The following is a 25085-nucleotide window of genomic DNA, read 5'->3' as shown; positions in this document are numbered from 1 at the left end:
AGACAAGGCCTGGGGAGTTAGACTACTTCAATGCAAATTTACGCCGCAGATGAGCATGACAACTGACCCTTGTACAGTGGTGCTGAAACAATTTTCAGTGTGGGGGTGCTGCCATCAAAGGGCTTCTGAAAATCCAGGAATCATACAAAGAACTAGTCCTGCGGAATGAGCCACGCACATTCAGAAAGAGTGGTGATGCGTTGGTTACTTATTGGTAATCTTCATTAGCCTTAGTCCATTGCGTCCTTGTGACAGTCATTACAAAGTAAGGTGATGTCACCTTCCAACAGGAAGAAAGAACAGGAGGATCCTTAAATGCTAGCCCCATGCACCCAACCTGGGTGCCAAGCCCTTGCCAAAGGACTGATGGGAAGGTGGGCAGGATGTAATGTTTGTGACAAAGACAAGATGGACTAAGGGTAATGCAGAGTTCAAAACATTGGTACTCAAATGCAAAACAGAAAAATTATTAAGCCATAATGCTTGACAAATGTATGCTCTGAGGACCAAGTAGCCACCCTAGGAATTTCCTAGATTGTTACTCACTGGAATTCAACCCAGGAGGTGGCCATTCCTCTCGAAGACCATCCCTGAACTGGAAGATATTCTAAAAAGCCTTGCAAAGCCAGAAAAATTGACAACTTAATCCACCTACTCAGAGTCATAAAAGTCACCTTCTTGTCTTTTCCAGGCTGTCCAAAAGTCACAAACAAGGAGTCGGTTTTCCTGAACTGCAGAGGCCTGGTGACATAAATGAAAAGAGCTCTTTAAACATCAAGTGTATTCAGAAAATATTCCTCCGGAGAGGAAGGAGAGGGGATGAAAGAAGGAAGAATTATTTCCTAAGATCTATCAAAAATAGACTTAACCTTTGCAGCAAAGGTAAGGCTAGGCCTTAAAGTTACCCCATCTTCCAAAGTATCAAATGAAGAGAGGACAGCATTTTAAGGCTCCCAGCTCCCCAATTGTTCTCAGCAAGGTGATAGGAAATAGGAAAATAAATTTATAGGAAACAATCTTTATGTCTACAGTATCCAGATCCTCAAAGAGATAAAATTGCAAAGCCTATAAAAGAGTAGGAAGATTCTGAGTTGGAGAAAAGGGATTTTTCAACTGGTCTTACAATTGACAAAAGATCAGAACAGTCTAGACACCAAAGATTGTAACATCTTCGAAGGTACAGAAAAGTCCCTAAAAACCTTTATCGCAAAGCAATGAGCTTTCAGTGTGGAAAGAGATTCAAGTGAAACCCATTCAGAAGAAAATGCAAAATAGCAGACAAACTACAGGTAGGTGCCAAAAGATCATGAGCAGAACATCACGTCTCAAAAGACTTCCAGTTCTTTGAGTAAGACTTCGAATAGAAGGCCTGCTGGAGTGCTGAATTAACTCCACTAAGGAAGAGGAAAGACCCTTTGCTAGCAGTCCAGACTTCTCAACCTCCAAAGCGATAGAGTGAGTTGGAGCAAGAAGGTCAGGGACGACGTTCTGAGAGAGACACACTTGAGCAGTACCCAAGGAGGTAGAAGAGCCAGGGGTTCAGAAGAGGAAACCATGACATCTCTGGCCAATAAGGGCCCACAAGAATAAAGTTCCCTCGCCCCTGCTGAGACTTTAAGAGAACCATCTGGATCAATAAAAAGTGGGGGAATGTATAAAGGAGACTTCTCAGCCACTTTATCACCAATACGTCCACTACCTAGGCTCCTTGTTCCGGAAGCCTGGATCAGAATCGACAAAGATGAGCATTGTCCTTGTTTGAAAAGAGATCCAGAAAGGGTTTCACAAACTCTCGGCATATCTCTCAAAACAACGACCTGGATAACGTCCACTCCAGCAAATTTGGAAACCTCCAGCTGTCTGCCATCACATTGTCGGTGCCCTTGATGTGTACTGCCGACGTGTGCAACAGGTTGATCTCTGCCCAATAACCCAATTGTTCTGCTATTGCATTGAGGGATTTTGAATGCATGCTTCACTGTTGGTTAATGTAAAAGACAGCTACCTTATTCTCTGTCTTTACTGGCACATTTTTTTGAGACAGATGATGATGGGAAAACTTCAAAGCCCTGAAGATTACCATCAACTCCATCTATTTCCATGACCTCCGACTCTCTAGGAAAGACCACTTGAATCGACAGGATCAGTCCAACACAGTAGCTCTCCAGCCAGGTTTGCTGGCATCTGTTGCGAGGAATTCAGGAGCATCCAGGTGTATTAGTGTCCACTTAGACCAGTGGTCTTCAAACTCTTTAATGCCGCATCCACCCAATGGGAAAAAAAAACATTGGTGCCTCCCCTCTGAATTGTCCACAATTCTTCTATTAAATTGACACTGTTTAAATATGTCTACACCTATTTAAACATTGCAGTTAAGTTCTGTTACTGTTTTAAAAATGCAATCAAATTCATGACCCCAAATATACTATTCTGGTCAGGCCTGCCCTACTAACCAATTGCAGCGTCATGCTCTGCTGAGTAAACTGATCTCACGACAGTGAGGAATGCACAGGCCGGGTGGTGCCCGGCGCACAAAAGCGCGCCTTCTTGTGTTGTACGTCTCTTCGCGCAAATGCAAACTCAGATTTCCTGCACTGTGGTCGGCAGGAGAGACATGGGAAGGCGCAGTAGGGAAGGCTTGAGCAACGAACCGTTGGCTATGTTTTGTTGTTACTTTGTTGACATGAGCTCAAGTAATTTGAAGCAGAAGGAACGGCCAGACCTAAAAAAAAAATTCTTACCTCCAACGCCGAATAACCACTATAATTATAATATCTCAAAAGCAGCTGGCCTTGTAAACTTAATGACCAAGCAAGCCGATGCATTTTGGGTTTTGTTGTAAAAGAATAAAAATACTATCCCTCCTTTCCTTTTTTTCCGGCAACAAGCGATGTTACAAAGATATCACAGCACACAGTGAGATTGAGTGAAAGAAGAGGCACTGAGGCTGGCGTGCAGCACTCCACAGCTCTTGTTATTGTAATCCAGACAGGGGGCGGAAGGAGAAAAGTATGAAGGAATTGCGATAGTGAGACCAACTCTTCTATCTATCTGCATTACATGGAAAAAGGATATCTTTAGTCCTCATGGCTGGTTAGCTCAGTTGGTTAGAGTGTGGTGCTAATAACGCCAAGGTCATGGGTTCGATCCCCGTACGGGCCATGTTGCATTTTTTCTCTCAACTAAACTCTTTTTTTCTCATTTAATCAAGCTCTTATAAATCCATACACTCTGTTGCTCCAGTATACGTTCACTTTCCATTAGTCCTTCTTTTGCCACTGCTGACCAAAGCTCAAGCCGGCAGCGCCAGTAGAACAACACAAGTGCAAGGGATTGTCTCTCCAAGATGGAGACACTGCCTCAGACTATGTCTCGTGAGAGGTGGAGGGAGACCAAGAGCTGATTATTAGATGCGTGGGGATAAGAGGAACATAACTCAGGTGAACAGATTCTGGATAGTGATGCTATAGCTAGGATCAGCAACGTTACAGGGGAAAGGATAGGAAAATAATTAGGTGACAGAAGTATAGAAGTGGCTACAAGGGGGTGTGTCTCTTAAGAGGGCCGAAAGATACACTGAAGGCGAAGGTGAAGTGATAGAAGAAAGAAAGATCAAAGGAAGTCGACAGTGATTGAGAGAAAACTCACAAAGGCAAATTGAGCAAAACACAAGGCCTGGGGAGTTAGACTACTTCAATGCAAATTTACGCCGCAGATGAGCATGACAACTGACCCTTGTACAGTGGTGCTGAAACAATTTTCAGTGTGGGGGTGCTGCCATCAAAGGGCTTCTGAAAATCCAGGAATCATACAAAGAACTAGTCCTGCGGAATGAGCCACGCACATTCAGAAAGAGTGGTGATGCGTTGGTTACTTATTGGTAATCTTCATTAGCCTTAGTCCATTGCGTCCTTGTGACAGTCATTACAAAGTAAGGTGATGTCACCTTCCAACAGGAAGAAAGAACAGGAGGATCCTTAAATGCTAGCCCCATGCACCCAACCTGGGTGCCAAGCCCTTGCCAAAGGACTGATGGGAAGGTGGGCAGGATGTAATGTTTGTGACAAAGACAAGATGGACTAAGGGTAATGCAGAGTTCAAAACATTGGTACTCAAATGCAAAACAGAAAAATTATTAAGCCATAATGCTTGACAAATGTATGCTCTGAGGACCAAGTAGCCACCCTAGGAATTTCCTAGATTGTTACTCACTGGAATTCAACCCAGGAGGTGGCCATTCCTCTCGTAGACCATCCCTGAACTGGAAGATATTCTAAAAAGCCTTGCAAAGCCAGAAAAATTGACAACTTAATCCACCTACTCAGAGTCATAAAAGTCACCTTCTTGTCTTTTCCAGGCTGTCCAAAAGTCACAAACAAGGAGTCGGTTTTCCTGAACTGCAGAGGCCTGGTGACATAAATGAAAAGAGCTCTTTAAACATCAAGTGTATTCAGAAAATATTCCTCCGGAGAGGAAGGAGAGGGGATGAAAGAAGGAAGAATAATTTCCTAAGATCTATCAAAAATATACTTAACCTTTGCAGCAAAGGTAAGGCTAGGCCTTAAAGTTACCCCATCTTCCAAAGTATCAAATGAAGAGAGGACAGCATTTTAAGGCTCCCAGCTCCCCAATTGTTCTCAGCAAGGTGATAGGAAATAGGAAAATAAATTTATAGGAAACAATCTTTATGTCTACAGTATCCAGATCCTCAAAGAGATAAAATTGCAAAGCCTATAAAAGAGTAGGAAGATTCTGAGTTGGAGAAAAGGGAATTTTCAACTGGTCTTACAATTGACAAAAGATCAGAACAGTCTAGACACCAAAGATTGTAACATCTTCGAAGGTACAGAAAAGTCCCTAAAAACCTTTATCGCAAAGCAATGAGCTTTCAGTGTGGAAAGAGATTCAAGTGAAACCCATTCAGAAGAAAATGCAAAATAGCAGACAAACTACAGGTAGGTGCCAAAAGATCATGAGCAGAACATCACGTCTCAAAAGACTTCCAGTTCTTTGAGTAAGACTTCGAATAGAAGGCCTGCTGGAGTGCTGTATTAACTCCACTAAGGAAGAGGAAAGACCCTTTGCTAGCAGTCCAGACTTCTCAACCTCCAAAGCGATAGAGTGAGTTGGAGCAAGAAGGTCAGGGACGACGTTCTGAGAGAGACACACTTGAGCAGTACCCAAGGAGGTAGAAGAGCCAGGGGTTCAGAAGAGGAAACCATGACATCTCTGGCCAATAAGGGCCCACAAGAATAAAGTTCCCTCGCCCCTGCTGAGACTTGAAGAGAACCATCTGGATCAATAAAAAGTGGGGGAATGTATAAAGGAGACTTCTCAGCCACTTTATCACCAATACGTCCACTACCTAGGCTCCTTGTTCCGGAAGCCTGGATCAGAATCGACAAAGATGAGCATTGTCCTTGTTTGAAAAGAGATCCAGAAAGGGTTTCACAAACTCTCAGCATATCTCTCAAAACAACGACCTGGATAACGTCCACTCCAGCAAATTTGGAAACCTCCAGCTGTCTGCCATCACATTGTCGGTGCCCTTGATGTGTACTGCCGACGTGTGCAACAGGTTGATCTCTACCCAATAACCCAATTGTTCTGCTATTGCATTGAGGGATTTTGAATGCATGCTTCACTGTTGGTTAATGTAAAAGACAGCTACCTTATTCTCTGTCTTTACTGGCACATTTTTTTGAGACAGATGATGATGGGAAAACTTCAAAGCCCTGAAGATTACCATCAACTCCATCTATTTCCATGACCTCCGACTCTCTAGGAAAGACCACTTGAATCGACAGGATCAGTCCAACACAGTAGCTCTCCAGCCAGGTTTGCTGGCATCTGTTGCGAGGAATTCAGGAGCATCCAGGTGTATTAGTGTCCACTTAGACCAGTGGTCTTCAAACTCTTTAATGCCGCATCCACCCAATGGGAAAAAAAAACATTGGTGCCTCCCCTCTGAATTGTCCACAATTCTTCTATTAAATTGACACTGTTTAAATATGTCTACACCTATTTAAACATTGCAGTTAAGTTCTGTTACTGTTTTAAAAATGCAATCAAATTCATGACCCCAAATATACTATTCTGGTCAGGCCTGCCCTACTAACCAATTGCAGCGTCATGCTCTGCTGAGTAAACTGATCTCACGACAGTGAGGAATGCACAGGCCGGGTGGTGCCCGGCGCACAAAAGCGCGCCTTCTTGTGTTGTACGTCTCTTCGCGCAAATGCAAACTCAGATTTCCTGCACTGTGGTCGGCAGGAGAGACATGGGAAGGCGCAGTAGGGAAGGCTTGAGCAACGAACCGTTGGCTATGTTTTGTTGTTACTTTGTTGACATGAGCTCAAGTAATTTGAAGCAGAAGGAACGGCCAGACCTAAAAAAAAAATTCTTACCTCCAACGCCGAATAACCACTATAATTATAATATCTCAAAAGCAGCTGGCCTTGTAAACTTAATGACCAAGCAAGCCGATGCATTTTGGGTTTTGTTGTAAAAGAATAAAAATACTATCCCTCCTTTCCTTTTTTTCCGGCAACAAGCGATGTTACAAAGATATCACAGCACACAGTGAGATTGAGTGAAAGAAGAGGCACTGAGGCTGGCGTGCAGCACTCCACAGCTCTTGTTATTGTAATCCAGACAGGGGGCGGAAGGAGAAAAGTATGAAGGAATTGCGATAGTGAGACCAACTCTTCTATCTATCTGCATTACATGGAAAAAGGATATCTTTAGTCCTCATGGCTGGTTAGCTCAGTTGGTTAGAGTGTGGTGCTAATAACGCCAAGGTCATGGGTTCGATCCCCGTACGGGCCATGTTGCATTTTTTCTCTCAACTATACTCTTTTTTTCTCATTTAATCAAGCTCTTATGAATCCATACACTCTGTTGCTCCAGTATACGTTCACTTTCCATTAGTCCTTCTTTTGCCACTGCTGACCAAAGCTCAAGCCGGCAGCGCCAGTAGAACAACACAAGTGCAAGGGATTGTCTCTCCAAGATGGAGACACTGCCTCAGACTATGTCTCGTGAGAGGTGGAGGGAGACCAAGAGCTGATTATTAGATGCGTGGGGATAAGAGGAACATAACTCAGGTGAACAGATTCTGGATAGTGATGCTATAGCTAGGATCAGCAACGTTACAGGGGAAAGGATAGGAAAATAATTAGGTGACAGAAGTATAGAAGTGGCTACAAGGGGGTGTGTCTCTTAAGAGGGCCGAAAGATACACTGAAGGCGAAGGTGAAGTGAAAGAAGAAAGAAAGATCAAAGGAAGTCGACAGTGATTGAGAGAAAACTCACAAAGGCAAATTGAGCAAAACACAAGGCCTGGGGAGTTAGACTACTTCAATGCAAATTTACGCCGCAGATGAGCATGACAACTGACCCTTGTACAGTGGTGCTGAAACAATTTTCAGTGTGGGGGTGCTGCCATCAAAGGGCTTCTGAAAATCCAGGAATCATACAAAGAACTAGTCCTGCGGAATGAGCCACGCACATTCAGAAAGAGTGGTGATGCGTTGGTTACATATTGGTAATCTTCATTAGCCTTAGTCCATTGCGTCCTTGTGACAGTCATTACAAAGTAAGGTGATGTCACCTTCCAACAGGAAGAAAGAACAGGAGGATCCTTAAATGCTAGCCCCATGCACCCAACCTGGGTGCCAAGCCCTTGCCAAAGGACTGATGGGAAGGTGGGCAGGATGTAATGTTTGTGACAAAGACAAGATGGACTAAGGGTAATGCAGAGTTCAAAACATTGGTACTAAAATGCAAAACAGAAAAATTATTAAGCCATAATGCTTGACAAATGTAAGCTCTGAGGACCAATTAGCCAACCTAGGAATTTCCTAGATTGTTAGTCACTGGAATTCAACCCAGGAGGTGGCCATTCCTCTCGTAGACCATCCCTGAACTGGAAGATATTCTAAAAAGCCTTGCAAAGCCAGAAAAATTGACAACTTAATCCACCTACTCAGAGTCATAAAAGTCACCTTCTTGTCTTTTCCAGGCTGTCCAAAAGTCACAAACAAGGAGTCGGTTTTCCTGAACTGCAGAGGCCTGGTGACATGAATGAAAAGAGCTCTTTAAACATCAAGTGTATTCAGAAAATATTCCTCCGGAGAGGAAGGAGAGGGAATGAAAGAAGGAAGAATTATTTCCTAAGATCTATCAAAAATAGACTTAACCTTTGCAGCAAAGGTAAGGCTAGGCCTTAAAGTTACCCCATCTTCCAAAGTATCAAATGAAGAGAGGACAGCATTTTAAGGCTCCCAGCTCGCAAATTGTTCTCAGCAAGGTGATAGGAAATAGGAAAATAAATTTATAGGAAACAATCTTTATGTCTACAGTATCCAGATCCTCAAAGAGATAAAATTGCAAAGCCTATAAAAGAGTAGGAAGATTCTGAGTTGGAGAAAAGGGATTTTTCAACTGGTCTTACAATTGACAATAGATCAGAACAGTCTAGACACCAAAGATTGTAACATCTTCGAAGGTACAGAAAAGTCCCTAAAAACCTTTATCGCAAAGCAATGAGCTTTCAGTGTGGAAAGAGATTCAAGTGAAATCCATTCAGAAGAAAATGCAAAATAGCAGACAAACTACAGGTAGGTGCCAAAAGATCATGAGCAGAACATCACGTCTCAAAAGACTTCCAGTTCTTTGAGTAAGACTTCGAAGTAGAAGGCCTGCTGGAGTGCTGAATTAACTCCACTAAGGAAGAGGAAAGACCCTTTGCTAGCAGTCCAGACTTCTCAACCTCCAAAGCGATAGAGTGAGTTGGAGCAAGAAGGTCAGGGATGACGTTCTGAGAGAGACACACTTGAGCAGTACCCAAGGAGGTAGAAGAGCCAGGGGTTCAGAAGAGGAAACCATGACATCTCTGGCCAATAAGGGCCCACAAGAATAAAGTTCCCTCGCCCCTGCTGAGACTTGAAGAGAACCATCTGGATCAATAAAAAGTGGGGGAACGTATAAAGGAGACTTCTCAGCCACTTTATCACCAATACGTTCACTACCTAGGCTCCTTGTTCCGGAAGCCTGGATCAGAATCGACAAAGATGAGCATTGTCCTTGTTTGAAAAGAGATCCAGAAAGGGTTTCACAAACTCTCGGCATATCTCTCAAAACAACGACCTGGATAACGTCAACTCCAGCAAATTTGGAAACCTCCAACTGTCTGCCATCACATTGACGGTGCCCTTGATGTGTACTGCCGACGTGTGCAACAGGTTGATCTCTGCCCAATAACCCAATTGTTCTGCTATTGCATTGAGGGATTTTGAATGCATGCTTCACTGTTGGTTAATGTAAAAGACAGCTACCTTATTCTCTGTCTTTACTGGCACATTTTTTTGAGACAGATGATGATGGGAAAACTTCAAAGCCCTGAAGATTACCATCAACTCCATCTATTTCCATGACCTCCGACTCTCTAGGAAAGACCACTTGAATCGACAGGATCAGTCCAACACAGTAGCTCTCCAGCCAGGTTTGCTGGCATCTGTTGCGAGGAATTCAGGAGCATCCCGGTGTATTAGTGTCCACTTAGACCAGTGGTCTTCAAACTCTTTAATGCCGCATCCACCCAATGGGAAAAAAAAACATTGGTGCCTCCCCTCTGAATTGTCCACAATTCTTCTATTAAATTGACACTGTTTAAATATGTCTACACCTATTTAAACATTGCAGTTAAGTTCTGTTACTGTTTTAAAAATGCAATCAAATTCATGACCCCAAATATACTATTCTGGTCAGGCCTGCCCTACTAACCAATTGCAGCGTCATGCTCTGCTGAGTAAACTGATCTCATGACAGTGAGGAATGCACAGGCCGGGTGGTGCCCGGCGCACAAAAGCGCGCCTTCTTGTGTTGTACGTCTCTTCGCGCAAATGCAAACTCAGATTTCCTGCACTGTGGTCGGCAGGAGAGACATGGGAAGGCGCAGTAGGGAAGGCTTGAGCAACGAACCGTTGGCTATGTTTTGTTGTTACTTTGTTGACATGAGCTCAAGTAATTTGAAGCAGAAGGAACGGCCAGACCTAAAAAAAAAATTCTTACCTCCAACGCCGAATAACCACTATAATTATAATATCTCAAAAGCAGCTGGCCTTGTAAACTTAATGACCAAGCAAGCCGATGCATTTTGGGTTTTGTTGTAAAAGAATAAAAATACTATCCCTCCTTTCCTTTTTTTCCGGCAACAAGCGATGTTACAAAGATATCACAGCACACAGTGAGATTGAGTGAAAGAAGAGGCACTGAGGCTGGCGTGCAGCACTCCACAGCTCTTGTTATTGTAATCCAGACAGGGGGCGGAAGGAGAAAAGTATGAAGGAATTGCGATAGTGAGACCAACTCTTCTATCTATCTGCATTACATGGAAAAAGGATATCTTTAGTCCTCATGGCTGGTTAGCTCAGTTGGTTAGAGTGTGGTGCTAATAATGCCAAGGTCATGGGTTCGATCCCCGTACGGGCCATGTTGCATTTTTTCTCTCAACTATACTCTTTTTTTCTCATTTAATCAAGCTCTTATAAATCCATCCACTCTGTTGCTCCAGTATACGTTCACTTTCCATTAGTCCTTCTTTTGCCACTGCTGACCAAAGCTCAAGCCGGCAGCGCCAGTAGAACAACACAAGTGCAAGGGATTGTCTCTCCAAGATGGAGACACTGCCTCAGACTATGTCTCGTGAGAGGTGGAGGGAGACCAAGAGCTGATTATTAGATGCGTGGGGATAAGAGGAACATAACTCAGGTGAACAGATTCTGGATAGTGATGCTATAGCTAGGATCAGCAACGTTACAGGGGAAAGGATAGGAAAATAATTAGGTGACAGAAGTATAGAAGTGGCTACAAGGGGGTGTGTCTCTTAAGAGGGCCGAAAGATACACTGAAGGCGAAGGTGAAGTGAAAGAAGAAAGAAAGATCAAAGGAAGTCGACAGTGATTGAGAGAAAACTCACAAAGGCAAATTGAGCAAAACACAAGGCCTGGGGAGTTAGACTACTTCAATGCAAATTTACGCCGCAGATGAGCATGACAACTGACCCTTGTACAGTGGTGCTGAAACAATTTTCAGTGTGGGGGTGCTGCCATCAAAGGGCTTCTGAAAATCCAGGAATCATACAAAGAACTAGTCCTGCGGAATGAGCCACGCACATTCAGAAAGAGTGGTGATGCGTTGGTTACTTATTGGTAATCTTCATTAGCCTTAGTCCATTGCGTCCTTGTGACAGTCATTACAAAGTAAGGTGATGTCACCTTCCAACAGGAAGAAAGAACAGGAGGATCCTTAAATGCTAGCCCCATGCACCCAACCTGGGTGCCAAGCCCTTGCCAAAGGACTGATGGGAAGGTGGGCAGGATGTAATGTTTGTGACAAAGACAAGATGGACTAAGGGTAATGCAGAGTTCAAAACATTGGTACTCAAATGCAAAACCGAAAAATTATTAAGCCATAATGCTTGACAAATGTATGCTCTGAGGACCAAGTAGCCACCCTAGGAATTTCCTAGATTGTTACTCACTGGAATTCAACCCAGGAGATGGCCATTCCTCTCGTAGACCATCCCTGAACTGGAAGATATTCTAAAAAGCCTTGCAAAGCCAGAAAAATTGACAACTTAATCCACCTACTCAGAGTCATAAAAGTCACCTTCTTGTCTTTTCCAGGCTGTCCAAAAGTCACAAACAAGGAGTCGGTTTTCCTGAACTGCAAAGGCCTGGTGACATAAATGAAAAGAGCTCTTTAAACATCAAGTGTATTCAGAAAATATTCCTCCGGAGAGGAAGGAGAGGGGATGAAAGAAGGAAGAATTATTTCCTAAGATCTATCAAAAATATACTTAACCTTTGCAGCAAAGGTAAGGCTAGGCCTTAAAGTTACCCCATCTTCCAAAGTATCAAATGAAGAGAGGACAGCATTTTAAGGCTCCCAGCTCCCCAATTGTTCTCAGCAAGGTGATAGGAAATAGGAAAATAAATTTATAGGAAACAATCTTTATGTCTACAGTATCCAGATCCTCAAAGAGATAAAATTGCAAAGCCTATAAAAGAGTAGGAAGATTCTGAGTTGGAGAAAAGGGATTTTTCAACTGGTCTTACAATTGACAAAAGATCAGAACAGTCTAGACACCAAAGATTGTAACATCTTCGAAGGTACAGAAAAGTCCCTAAAAACCTTTATCGCAAAGCAATGAGCTTTCAGTGTGGAAAGAGATTCAAGTGAAACCCATTCAGAAGAAAATGCAAAATAGCAGACAAACTACAGGTAGGTGCCAAAAGATCATGAGCAGAACATCACGTCTCAAAAGACTTCCAGTTCTTTGAGTAAGACTTCGAATAGAAGGCCTGCTGGAGTGCTGTATTAACTCCACTAAGGAAGAGGAAAGACCCTTTGCTAGCAGTCCAGACTTCTCAACCTCCAAAGCGATAGAGTGAGTTGGAGCAAGAAGGTCAGGGACGACGTTCTGAGAGAGACACACTTGAGCAGTACCCAAGGAGGTAGAAGAGCCAGGGGTTCAGAAGAGGAAACCATGACATCTCTGGCCAATAAGGGCCCACAAGAATAAAGTTCCCTCGCCCCTGCTGAGACTTGAAGAGAACCATCTGGATCAATAAAAAGTGGGGGAATGTATAAAGGAGACTTCTCAGCCACTTTATCACCAATACGTCCACTACCTAGGCTCCTTGTTCCGGAAGCCTGGATCAGAATCGACAAAGATGAGCATTGTCCTTGTTTGAAAAGAGATCCAGAAAGGGTTTCACAAACTCTCAGCATATCTCTCAAAACAACGACCTGGATAACGTCCACTCCAGCAAATTTGGAAACCTCCAGCTGTCTGCCATCACATTGTCGGTGCCCTTGATGTGTACTGCCGACGTGTGCAACAGGTTGATCTCTGCCCAATAACCCAATTGTTATGCTATTGCATTGAGGGATTTTGAATGCATGCTTCACTGTTGGTTAATGTAAAAGACAGCTACCTTATTCTCTGTCTTTACTGGCACATTTTTTTGAGACAGATGATGATGGGAAAACTTCAAAGCCCTGAAGATTACCATCAACTCCATCTATTTCCATGACCTCCGACTCTCTAGGAAAGACCACTTGAATCGACAGGATCAGTCCAACACAGTAGCTCTCCAGCCAGGTTTGCTGGCATCTGTTGCGAGGAATTCAGGAGCATCCAGGTGTATTAGTGTCCACTTAGACCAGTGGTCTTCAAACTCTTTAATGCCGCATCCACCCAATGGGAAAAAAAAACATTGGTGCCTCCCCTCTGAATTGTCCACAATTCTTCTATTAAATTGACACTGTTTAAATATGTCTACACCTATTTAAACATTGCAGTTAAGTTCTGTTACTGTTTTAAAAATGCAATCAAATACATGACCCCAAATATACTATTCTGGTCAGGCCTGCCCTACTAACCAATTGCAGCGTCATGCTCTGCTGAGTAAACTGATCTCACGACAGTGAGGAATGCACAGGCCGGGTGGTGCCCGGCGCACAAAAGCGCGCCTTCTTGTGTTGTACGTCTCTTCGCGCAAATGCAAACTCAGATTTCCTGCACTGTGGTCGGCAGGAGAGACATGGGAAGGCGCAGTAGGGAAGGCTTGAGCAACGAACCGTTGGCTATGTTTTGTTGTTACTTTGTTGACATGAGCTCAAGTAATTTGAAGCAGAAGGAACGGCCAGACCTAAAAAAAAAATTCTTACCTCCAACGCCGAATAACCACTATAATTATAATATCTCAAAAGCAGCTGGCCTTGTAAACTTAATGACCAAGCAAGCCGATGCATTTTGGGTTTTGTTGTAAAAGAATAAAAATACTATCCCTCCTTTCCTTTTTTTCCGGCAACAAGCGATGTTACAAAGATATCACAGCACACAGTGAGATTGAGTGAAAGAAGAGGCACTGAGGCTGGCGTGCAGCACTCCACAGCTCTTGTTATTGTAATCCAGACAGGGGGCGGAAGGAGAAAAGTATGAAGGAATTGCGATAGTGAGACCAACTCTTCTATCTATCTGCATTACATGGAAAAAGGATATCTTTAGTCCTCATGGCTGGTTAGCTCAGTTGGTTAGAGTGTGGTGCTAATAATGCCAAGGTCATGGGTTCGATCCCCGTACGGGCCATGTTGCATTTTTTCTCTCAACTAAACTCTTTTTTTCTCATTTAATCAAGCTCTTATAAATCCATACACTCTGTTGCTCCAGTATACGTTCACTTTCCATTAGTCCTTCTTTTGCCACTGCTGACCAAAGCTCAAGCCGGCAGCGCCAGTAGAACAACACAAGTGCAAGGGATTGTCTCTCCAAGATGGAGACACTGCCTCAGACTATGTCTCGTGAGAGGTGGAGGGAGACCAAGAGCTGATTATTAGATGCGTGGGGATAAGAGGAACATAACTCAGGTGAACAGATTCTGGATAGTGATGCTATAGCTAGGATCAGCAACGTTACAGGGGAAAGGATAGGAAAATAATTAGGTGACAGAAGTATAGAAGTGGCTACAAGGGGGTGTGTCTCTTAAGAGGGCCGAAAGATACACTGAAGGCGAAGGTGAAGTGAAAGAAGAAAGAAAGATCAAAGGAAGTCGACAGTGATTGAGAGAAAACTCACAAAGGCAAATTGAGCAAAACACAAGGCCTGGGGAGTTAGACTACTTCAATGCAAATTTACGCCGCAGATGAGCATGACAACTGACCCTTGTACAGTGGTGGTGAAACAATTTTCAGTGGGGGGTGCTGCCATCAAAGGGCTTCTGAAAATCCAGGAATCATACAAAGAACTAGTCCTGCGGAATGAGCCACGCACATTCAGAAAGAGTGGTGATGCGTTGGTTACTTATTGGTAATCTTCATTAGCCTTAGTCCATTGCGTCCTTGTGACAGTCATTACAAAGTAAGGTGATGTCACCTTCCAACAGGAAGAAAGAACAGGAGGATCCTTAAATGCTAGCCCCATGCACCCAACCTGGGTGCCAAGCCCTTGCCAAAGGACTGATGGGAAGGTGGGCAGGATGTAATGTTTGTGACAAAGACAAGATGGACTAAGGGTAATGCAGAGTTCAAAACATTGGTACTCAAATGCAAAACCGAAAAATTATTAAGCCATAATGCTTGACAAATGTATGCTCTGAGGACCAAGTAGCCACCCTAGGAATTTCCTAGATTGTTACTCACTGGAATTCAACCCAGGAGATGGCCATTCCTCTCGTAGACCATCCCTGAACTGGAAGATATTCTAAAAAGCCTTGCAAAGCCAGAAAAATTGACAACTTAATCCACCTACTCAGAGTCATAAAAGTCACCTTCTTGTCTTTTCCAGGCTGTCCAAAAGTCACAAACAAGGAGTCGGTTTTCCTGAACTGCAGAGGCCTGGTGACATAAATGAAAAGAGCTCTTTAAACATCAAGTGTATTCAGAAAATATTCCTCCGGAGAGGAAGGAGAGGGGATGAAAGAAGGAAGAATTATTTCCTAAGATCTATCAAAAATATACTTAACCTTTGCAGCAAAGGTAAGGCTAGGCCTTAAAGTTACCCCATCTTCCAAAGTATCAAATGAAGAGAGGACAGCATTTTAAGGCTCCCAGCTCCCCAATTGTTCTCAGCAAGGTGATAGGAAATAGGAAAATAAATTTATAGGAAACAATCTTTATGTCTACAGTATCCAGATCCTCAAAGAGATACAATTGCAAAGCCTATAAAAGAGTAGGAAGATTCTGAGTTGGAGAAAAGGGATTTTTCAACTGGTCTTACAATTGACAAAAGATCAGAACAGTCTAGACACCAAAGATTGTAACATCTTCGAAGGTACAGAAAAGTCCCTAAAAACCTTTATCGCAAAGCAATGAGCTTTCAGTGTGGAAAGAGATTCAAGTGAAACCCATTCAGAAGAAAATGCAAAATAGGAGACAAACTACAGGTAGGTGCCAAAAGATCATGAGCAGAACATCACGTCTCAAAAGACTTCCAGTTCTTTGAGTAAGACTTCGAATAGAAGGCCTGCTGGAGTGCTGTATTAACTCCACTAAGGAAGAGGAAAGACCCTTTGCTAGCAGTCCAGACTTCTCAACCTCCAAAGCGATAGAGTGAGTTGGAGCAAGAAGGTCAGGGACGACGTTCTGAGAGAGACACACTTGAGCAGTACCCAAGGAGGTAGAAGAGCCAGGGGTTCAGAAGAGGAAACCATGACATCTCTGGCCAATAAGGGCCCACAAGAATAAAGTTCCCTCGCCCCTGCTGAGACTTGAAGAGAACCATCTGGATCAATAAAAAGTGGGGGAATGTATAAAGGAGACTTCTCAGCCACTTTATCACCAATACGTCCACTACCTAGGCTCCTTGTTCCGGAAGCCTGGATCAGAATCGACAAAGATGAGCATTGTCCTTGTTTGAAAAGAGATCCAGAAAGGGTTTCACAAACTCTCAGCATATCTCTCAAAACAACGACCTGGATAACGTCCACTCCAGCAAATTTGGAAACCTCCAGCTGTCTGCCATCACATTGTCGGTGCCCTTGATGTGTACTGCCGACGTGTGCAACAGGTTGATCTCTGCCCAATAACCCAATTGTTATGCTATTGCATTGAGGGATTTTGAATGCATGCTTCACTGTTGGTTAATGTAAAAGACAGCTACCTTATTCTCTGTCTTTACTGGCACATTTTTTTGAGACAGATGATGATGGGAAAACTTCAAAGCCCTGAAGATTACCATCAACTCCATCTATTTCCATGACCTCCGACTCTCTAGGAAAGACCACTTGAATCGACAGGATCAGTCCAACACAGTAGCTCTCCAGCCAGGTTTGCTGGCATCTGTTGCGAGGAATTCAGGAGCATCCAGGTGTATTAGTGTCCACTTAGACCAGTGGTCTTCAAACTCTTTAATGCCGCATCCACCCAATGGGAAAAAAAAACATTGGTGCCTCCCCTCTGAATTGTCCACAATTCTTCTATTAAATTGACACTGTTTAAATATGTCTACACCTATTTAAACATTGCAGTTAAGTTCTGTTACTGTTTTAAAAATGCAATCAAATACATGACCCCAAATATACTATTCTGGTCAGGCCTGCCCTACTAACCAATTGCAGCGTCATGCTCTGCTGAGTAAACTGATCTCACGACAGTGAGGAATGCACAGGCCGGGTGGTGCCCGGCGCACAAAAGCGCGCCTTCTTGTGTTGTACGTCTCTTCGCGCAAATGCAAACTCAGATTTCCTGCACTGTGGTCGGCAGGAGAGACATGGGAAGGCGCAGTAGGGAAGGCTTGAGCAACGAACCGTTGGCTATGTTTTGTTGTTACTTTCTTGACATGAGCTCAAGTAATTTGAAGCAGAAGGAACGGCCAGACCTAAAAAAAAAATTCTTACCTCCAACGCCGAATAACCACTATAATTATAATATCTCAAAAGCAGCTGGCCTTGTAAACTTAATGACCAAGCAAGCCGATGCATTTTGGGTTTTGTTGTAAAAGAATAAAAATACTATCCCTCCTTTCCTTTTTTTCCGGCAACAAGCGATGTTACAAAGATATCACAGCACACAGTGAGATTGAGTGAAAGAAGAGGCACTGAGGCTGGCGTGCAGCACTCCACAGCTCTTGTTATTGTAATCCAGACAGGGGGCGGAAGGAGAAAAGTATGAAGGAATTGCGATAGTGAGACCAACTCTTCTATCTATCTGCATTACATGGAAAAAGGATATCTTTAGTCCTCATGGCTGGTTAGCTCAGTTGGTTAGAGTGTGGTGCTAATAACGCCAAGGTCATGGGTTCGATCCCCGTACGGGCCATGTTGCATTTTTTCTCTCAACTAAACTCTTTTTTTCTCATTTAATCAAGCTCTTATAAATCCATACACTCTGTTGCTCCAGTATACGTTCACTTTCCATTAGTCCTTCTTTTGCCACTGCTGACCAAAGCTCAAGCCGGCAGCGCCAGTAGAACAACACAAGTGCAAGGGATTGTCTCTCCAAGATGGAGACACTGTCTCAGACTATGTCTCGTGAGAGGTGGAGGGAGACCAAGAGCTGATTATTAGATGCGTGGGGATAAGAGGAACATAACTCAGGTGAACAGATTCTGGATAGTGATGCTATAGCTAGGATCAGCAACGTTACAGGGGAAAGGATAGGAAAATAATTAGGTGACAGAAGTATAGAAGTGGCTACAAGGGGGTGTGTCTCTTAAGAGGGCCGAAAGATACACTGAAGGCGAAGGTGAAGTGAAAGAAGAAAGAAAGATCAAAGGAAGTCGACAGTGATTGAGAGAAAACTCACAAAGGCAAATTGAGCAAAACACAAGGCCTGGGGAGTTAGACTACTTCAATGCAAATTTACGCCGCAGATGAGCATGACAACTGACCCTTGTACAGTGGTGGTGAAACAATTTTCAGTGGGGGGTGCTGCCATCAAAGGGCTTCTGAAAATCCAGGAATCATACAAAGAACTAGTCCTGCGGAATGAGCCACGCACATTCAGAAAGAGTGGTGATGCGTTGGTTACTTATTGGTAATCTTCATTAGCCTTAGTCCATTGCGTCCTTGTGACAGTCATTACAAAGTAAGGTGATGTCACCTTCCAACAGGAAGAAAGAACAGGAGGATCCTTAAATGCTAGCCCCATGCACCCAACCTGGGTGCCAAGCCCTTGCCAAAGGACTGATGGGAAGGTGGGCAGGATGTAATGTTTGTGACAAAGACAAGATGGACTAAGGGTAATGCAGAGTTCAAAACATTGGTACTCAAATGCAAAACAGAAAAATTATTAAGCCATAATGCTTGACAAATGTAAGCTCTGAGGACCAATTAGCCAACCTAGGAATTTCCTAGATTGTTACTCACTGGAATTCAACCCAGGAGGTGGCCATTCCTCTCGTAGACCATCCCTGAACTGGAAGATATTCTAAAAAGCCTTCCAAAGCCAGAAAAATTGACAACTTAATCCACCTACTCAGAGTCATAAAAGTCACCTTCTTGTCTTTTCCAGGCTGTCCAAAAGTCACAAACAAGGAGTCGGTTTTCCTGAACTGCAGAGGCCTGGTGACATGAATGAAAAGAGCTCTTTAAACATCAAGTGTATTCAGAAAATATTCCTCCGGAGAGGAAGGAGAGGGAATGAAAGAAGGAAGAATTATTTCCTAAGATCTATCAAAAATAGACTTAACCTTTGCAGCAAAGGTAAGGCTAGGCCTTAAAGTTACCCCATCTTCCAAAGTATCAAATGAAGAGAGGACAGCATTTTAAGGCTCCCAGCTCGCAAATTGTTCTCAGCAAGGTGATAGGAAATAGGAAAATAAATTTATAGGAAACAATCTTTATGTCTACAGTATCCAGATCCTCAAAGAGATAAAATTGCAAAGCCTATAAAAGAGTAGGAAGATTCTGAGTTGGAGAAAAGGGATTTTTCAACTGGTCTTACAATTGACAATAGATCAGAACAGTCTAGACACCAAAGATTGTAACATCTTCGAAGGTACAGAAAAGTCCCTAAAAACCTTTATCGCAAAGCAATGAGCTTTCAGTGTGGAAAGAGATTCAAGTGAAATCCATTCAGAAGAAAATGCAAAATAGCAGACAAACTACAGGTAGGTGCCAAAAGATCATGAGCAGAACATCACGTCTCAAAAGACTTCCAGTTCTTTGAGTAAGACTTCGAAGTAGAAGGCCTGCTGGAGTGCTGAATTAACTCCACTAAGGAAGAGGAAAGACCCTTTGCCAGCAGTCCAGACTTCTCAACCTCCAAAGCGATAGAGTGAGTTGGAGCAAGAAGGTCAGGGATGACGTTCTGAGAGAGACACACTTGAGCAGTACCCAAGGAGGTAGAAGAGCCAGGGGTTCAGAAGAGGAAACCATGACATCTCTGGCCAATAAGGGCCCACAAGAATAAAGTTCCCTCGCCCCTGCTGAGACTTGAAGAGAACCATCTGGATCAATAAAAAGTGGGGGAACGTATAAAGGAGACTTCTCAGCCACTTTATCACCAATACGTTCACTACCTAGACTCCTTGTTCCGGAAGCCTGGATCAGAATCGACAAAGATGAGCATTGTCCTTGTTTGAAAAGAGATCCAGAAAGGGTTTCACAAACTCTCGGCATATCTCTCAAAACAACGACCTGGATAACGTCAACTCCAGCAAATTTGGAAACCTCCAGCTGTCTGCCATCACATTGTCGGTGCCCTTGATGTGTACTGCCGACGTGTGCAACAGGTTGATCTCTGCCCAATAACCCAATTGTTCTGCTATTGCATTGAGGGATTTTGAATGCATGCTTCACTGTTGGTTAATGTAAAAGACAGCTACCTTATTCTCTGTCTTTACTAGCACATTTTTTGGAGACAGATGATGATGGGAAAACTTCAAAGCCCTGAAGATTACCATCAACTCCATCTATTTCAATGACCTCTGACTCTCTAGGAAAGACCACTTGAATCGACAGGATCAGTCCAACACAGTAGCTTTCCAGCCAGCTTTGCTGGCATCTGTTGCGAGGAATTCAGGAGCATCCAGGTGTATTAGTGTCCACTTAGACCAGTGGTCTTCAAACTCCTTAATGCCGCATCCACCCAATGGGAAAAAAAAACATTGGTGCCTCCCCTCTGAATTGTCCACAATTCTTCTATTAAATTGACACTGTTTAAATATGTCTAGACCTATTTAAACATTGCAGTTAAGTTCTGTTACTGTTTTAAAAATGCAATGAAATACATGACCCCAAATATACTATTCTGGTCAGGCCTGCCCTACTAACCAATTGCAGCATCATGCTCTGCTGAGTAAACTGATCTCACGACAGTGAGGAATGCACAGGCCGGGTGGTGCCCGGCGCACAAAAGCGCGCCTTCTTGTGTTGTACGTCTCTTCGCGCAAATGCAAACTCAGATTTCCTGCACTGTGGTCGGCAGGAGAGACATGGGAAGGCGCAGTAGGGAAGGCTTGAGCAACGAACCGTTGGCTATGTTTTGTTGTTACTTTGTTGACATGAGCTCAAGTAATTTGAAGCAGAAGGAACGGCCAGACCTAAAAAAAAAATTCTTACCTCCAACGCCGAATAACCACTATAATTATAATATCTCAAAAGCAGCTGGCCTTGTAAACTTAATGACCAAGCAAGCCGATGCATTTTGGGTTTTGTTGTAAAAGAATAAAAATACTATCCCTCCTTTCCTTTTTTTCCGGCAACAAGCGATGTTACAAAGATATCACAGCACACAGTGAGATTGAGTGAAAGAAGAGGCACTGAGGCTGGCGTGCAGCACTCCACAGCTCTTGTTATTGTAATCCAGACAGGGGGCGGAAGGAGAAAAGTATGAAGGAATTGCGATAGTGAGACCAACTCTTCTATCTATCTGCATTACATGGAAAAAGGATATCTTTAGTCCTCATGGCTGGTTAGCTCAGTTGGTTAGAGTGTGGTGCTAATAACGCCAAGGTCATGGGTTCGATCCCCGTACGGGCCATGTTGCATTTTTTCTCTCAACTATACTCTTTTTTTCTCATTAAATCAAGCTCTTATGAATCCATACACTCTGTTGCTCCAGTATACGTTCACTTTCCATTAGTCCTTCTTTTGCCACTGCTGACCAAAGCTCAAGCCGGCAGCGCCAGTAGAACAACACAAGTGCAAGGGATTGTCTCTCCAAGATGGAGACACTGCCTCAGACTATGTCTCGTGAGAGGTGGAGGGAGACCAAGAGCTGATTATTAGATGCGTGGGGATAAGAGGAACATAACTCAGGTGAACAGATTCTGGATAGTGATGCTATAGCTAGGATCAGCAACGTTACAGGGGAAAGGATAGGAAAATAATTAGGTGACAGAAGTATAGAAGTGGCTACAAGGGGGTGTGTCTCTTAAGAGGGCCGAAAGATACACTGAAGGCGAAGGTGAAGTGAAAGAAGAAAGAAAGATCAAAGGAAGTCGACAGTGATTGAGAGAAAACTCACAAAGGCAAATTGAGCAAAACACAAGGCCTGGGGAGTTAGACTACTTCAATGCAAATTTACGCCGCAGATGAGCATGACAACTGACCCTTGTACAGTGGTGCTGAAACAATTTTCAGTGTGGGGGTGCTGCCATCAAAGGGCTTCTGAAAATCCAGGAATCATACAAAGAACTAGTCCTGCGGAATGAGCCACGCACATTCAGAAAGAGTGGTGATGCGTTGGTTACATATTGGTAATCTTCATTAGCCTTAGTCCATTGCGTCCTTGTGACAGTCATTACAAAGTAAGGTGATGTCACCTTCCAACAGGAAGAAAGAACAGGAGGATCCTTAAATGCTAGCCCCATGCACCCAACCTGGGTGCCAAGCCCTTGCCAAAGGACTGATGGGAAGGTGGGCAGGATGTAATGTTTGTGACAAAGACAAGATGGACTAAGGGTAATGCAGAGTTCAAAACATTGGTACTAAAATGCAAAACAGAAAAATTATTAAGCCATAATGCTTGACAAATGTAAGCTCTGAGGACCAATTAGCCAACCTAGGAATTTCCTAGATTGTTAGTCACTGGAATTCAACCCAGGAGGTGGCCATTCCTCTCGTAGACCATCCCTGAACTGGAAGATATTCTAAAAAGCCTTGCAAAGCCAGAAAAATTGACAACTTAATCCACCTACTCAGAGTCATAAAAGTCACCTTCTTGTCTTTTCCAGGCTGTCCAAAAGTCACAAACAAGGAGTCGGTTTTCCTGAACTGCAGAGGCCTGGTGACATGAATGAAAAGAGCTCTTTAAACATCAAGTGTATTCAGAAAATATTCCTCCGGAGAGGAAGGAGAGGGAATGAAAGAAGGAAGAATTATTTCCTAAGATCTATCAAAAATAGACTTAACCTTTGCAGCAAAGGTAAGGCTAGGCCTTAAAGTTACCCCATCTTCCAAAGTATCAAATGAAGAGAGGACAGCATTTTAAGGCTCCCAGCTCGCAAATTGTTCTCAGCAAGGTGATAGAAAATAGGAAAATAAATTTATAGGAAACAATCTTTATGTCTACAGTATCCAGATCCTCAAAGAGATAAAATTGCAAAGCCTATAAAAGAGTAGGAAGATTCTGAGTTGGAGAAAAGGGATATTTCAACTGGTCTTACAATTGACAATAGATCAGAACAGTCTAGACACCAAAGATTGTAACATCTTCGAAGGTACAGAAAAGTCCCTAAAAACCTTTATCGCAAAGCAATGAGCTTTCAGTGTGGAAAGAGATTCAAGTGAAATCCATTCAGAAGAAAATGCAAAATAGCAGACAAACTACAGGTAGGTGCCAAAAGATCATGAGCAGAACATCACGTCTCAAAAGACTTCCAGTTCTTTGAGTAAGACTTCGAAGTAGAAGGCCTGCTGGAGTGCTGAATTAACTCCACTAAGGAAGAGGAAAGACCCTTTGCTAGCAGTCCAGACTTCTCAACCTCCAAAGCGATAGAGTGAGTTGGAGCAAGAAGGTCAGGGATGACGTTCTGAGAGAGACACACTTGAGCAGTACCCAAGGAGGTAGAAGAGCCAGGGGTTCAGAAGAGGAAACCATGACATCTCTGGCCAATAAGGGCCAACAAGAATAAAGTTCCCTCGCCCCTGCTGAGACTTGAAGAGAACCATCTGGATCAATAAAAAGTGGGGGAACGTATAAAGGAGACTTCTCAGCCACTTTATCACCAATACGTTCACTACCTAGGCTCCTTGTTCCGGAAGCCTGGATCAGAATCGACAAAGATGAGCATTGTCCTTGTTTGAAAAGAGATCCAGAAAGGGTTTCACAAACTCTCGGCATATCTCTCAAAACAACGACCTGGATAACGTCAACTCCAGCAAATTTGGAAACCTCCAGCTGTCTGCCATCACATTGACGGTGCCCTTGATGTGTACTGCCGACGTGTGCAACAGGTTGATCTCTGCCCAATAACCCAATTGTTCTGCTATTGCATTGAGGGATTTTGAATGCATGCTTCACTGTTGGTTAATGTAAAAGACAGCTACCTTATTCTCTGTCTTTACTGGCACATTTTTTTGAGACAGATGATGATGGGAAAACTTCAAAGCCCTGAAGATTACCATCAACTCCATCTATTTCCATGACCTCCGACTCTCTAGGAAAGACCACTTGAATCGACAGGATCAGTCCAACACAGTAGCTCTCCAGCCAGGTTTGCTGGCATCTGTTGCGAGGAATTCAGGAGCATCCCGGTGTATTAGTGTCCACTTAGACCAGTGGTCTTCAAACTCTTTAATGCCGCATCCACCCAATGGGAAAAAAAAACATTGGTGCCTCCCCTCTGAATTGTCCACAATTCTTCTATTAAATTGACACTGTTTAAATATGTCTACACCTATTTAAACATTGCAGTTAAGTTCTGTTACTGTTTTAAAAATGCAATCAAATTCATGACCCCAAATATACTATTCTGGTCAGGCCTGCCCTACTAACCAATTGCAGCGTCATGCTCTGCTGAGTAAACTGATCTCACGACAGTGAGGAATGCACAGGCCGGGTGGTGCCCGGCGCACAAAAGCGCGCCTTCTTGTGTTGTACGTCTCTTCGCGCAAATGCAAACTCAGATTTCCTGCACTGTGGTCGGCAGGAGAGACATGGGAAGGCGCAGTAGGGAAGGCTTGAGCAACGAACCGTTGGCTATGTTTTGTTGTTACTTTGTTGACATGAGCTCAAGTAATTTGAAGCAGAAGGAACGGCCAGACCTAAAAAAAAAATTCTTACCTCCAACGCCGAATAACCACTATAATTATAATATCTCAAAAGCAGCTGGCCTTGTAAACTTAATGACCAAGCAAGCCGATGCATTTTGGGTTTTGTTGTAAAAGAATAAAAATACTATCCCTCCTTTCCTTTTTTTCCGGCAACAAGCGATGTTACAAAGATATCACAGCACACAGTGAGATTGAGTGAAAGAAGAGGCACTGAGGCTGGCGTGCAGCACTCCACAGCTCTTGTTATTGTAATCCAGACAGGGGGCGGAAGGAGAAAAGTATGAAGGAATTGCGATAGTGAGACCAACTCTTCTATCTATCTGCATTACATGGAAAAAGGATATCTTTAGTCCTCAT

The 25085-nt window shown here is 43.4% G+C and overlaps 6 non-coding genes across 6 annotated transcripts; all 6 read left to right on the top strand.

The window, feature by feature from the left end:
• The first annotated feature begins 3088 nt into the window (after positions 1 to 3088).
• TRNAI-AAU (transfer RNA isoleucine (anticodon AAU)) lies at positions 3089 to 3162 on the top strand. The gene has a single exon. It is a non-coding gene; the product is annotated as a tRNA-Ile (tRNA).
• A 3592-nt stretch (positions 3163 to 6754) lies between these two features.
• Positions 6755 to 6828, top strand: TRNAI-AAU (transfer RNA isoleucine (anticodon AAU)). Its single transcript has one exon. It is a non-coding gene; the product is annotated as a tRNA-Ile (tRNA).
• Positions 6829 to 10421: 3593 nt separating this feature from the next.
• On the top strand, positions 10422 to 10495 carry TRNAI-AAU (transfer RNA isoleucine (anticodon AAU)). Its single transcript has one exon. It is a non-coding gene; the product is annotated as a tRNA-Ile (tRNA).
• A 3592-nt stretch (positions 10496 to 14087) lies between these two features.
• On the top strand, positions 14088 to 14161 carry TRNAI-AAU (transfer RNA isoleucine (anticodon AAU)). The gene has a single exon. It is a non-coding gene; the product is annotated as a tRNA-Ile (tRNA).
• Positions 14162 to 17752: 3591 nt separating this feature from the next.
• On the top strand, positions 17753 to 17826 carry TRNAI-AAU (transfer RNA isoleucine (anticodon AAU)). Its single transcript has one exon. It is a non-coding gene; the product is annotated as a tRNA-Ile (tRNA).
• Positions 17827 to 21418: 3592 nt separating this feature from the next.
• Positions 21419 to 21492, top strand: TRNAI-AAU (transfer RNA isoleucine (anticodon AAU)). The gene has a single exon. It is a non-coding gene; the product is annotated as a tRNA-Ile (tRNA).
• The last annotated feature ends 3593 nt before the right edge of the window (positions 21493 to 25085 follow it).

This window comes from Pleurodeles waltl, chromosome 12 (assembly GCF_031143425.1).
Source record: "Pleurodeles waltl isolate 20211129_DDA chromosome 12, aPleWal1.hap1.20221129, whole genome shotgun sequence".
NCBI classification, from domain to species: domain Eukaryota; kingdom Metazoa; phylum Chordata; class Amphibia; order Caudata; family Salamandridae; genus Pleurodeles; species Pleurodeles waltl.
The sequence above is the reverse complement of the archived record's forward strand: the minus strand, read 5'-3'. Positions and strand labels throughout refer to the sequence as shown.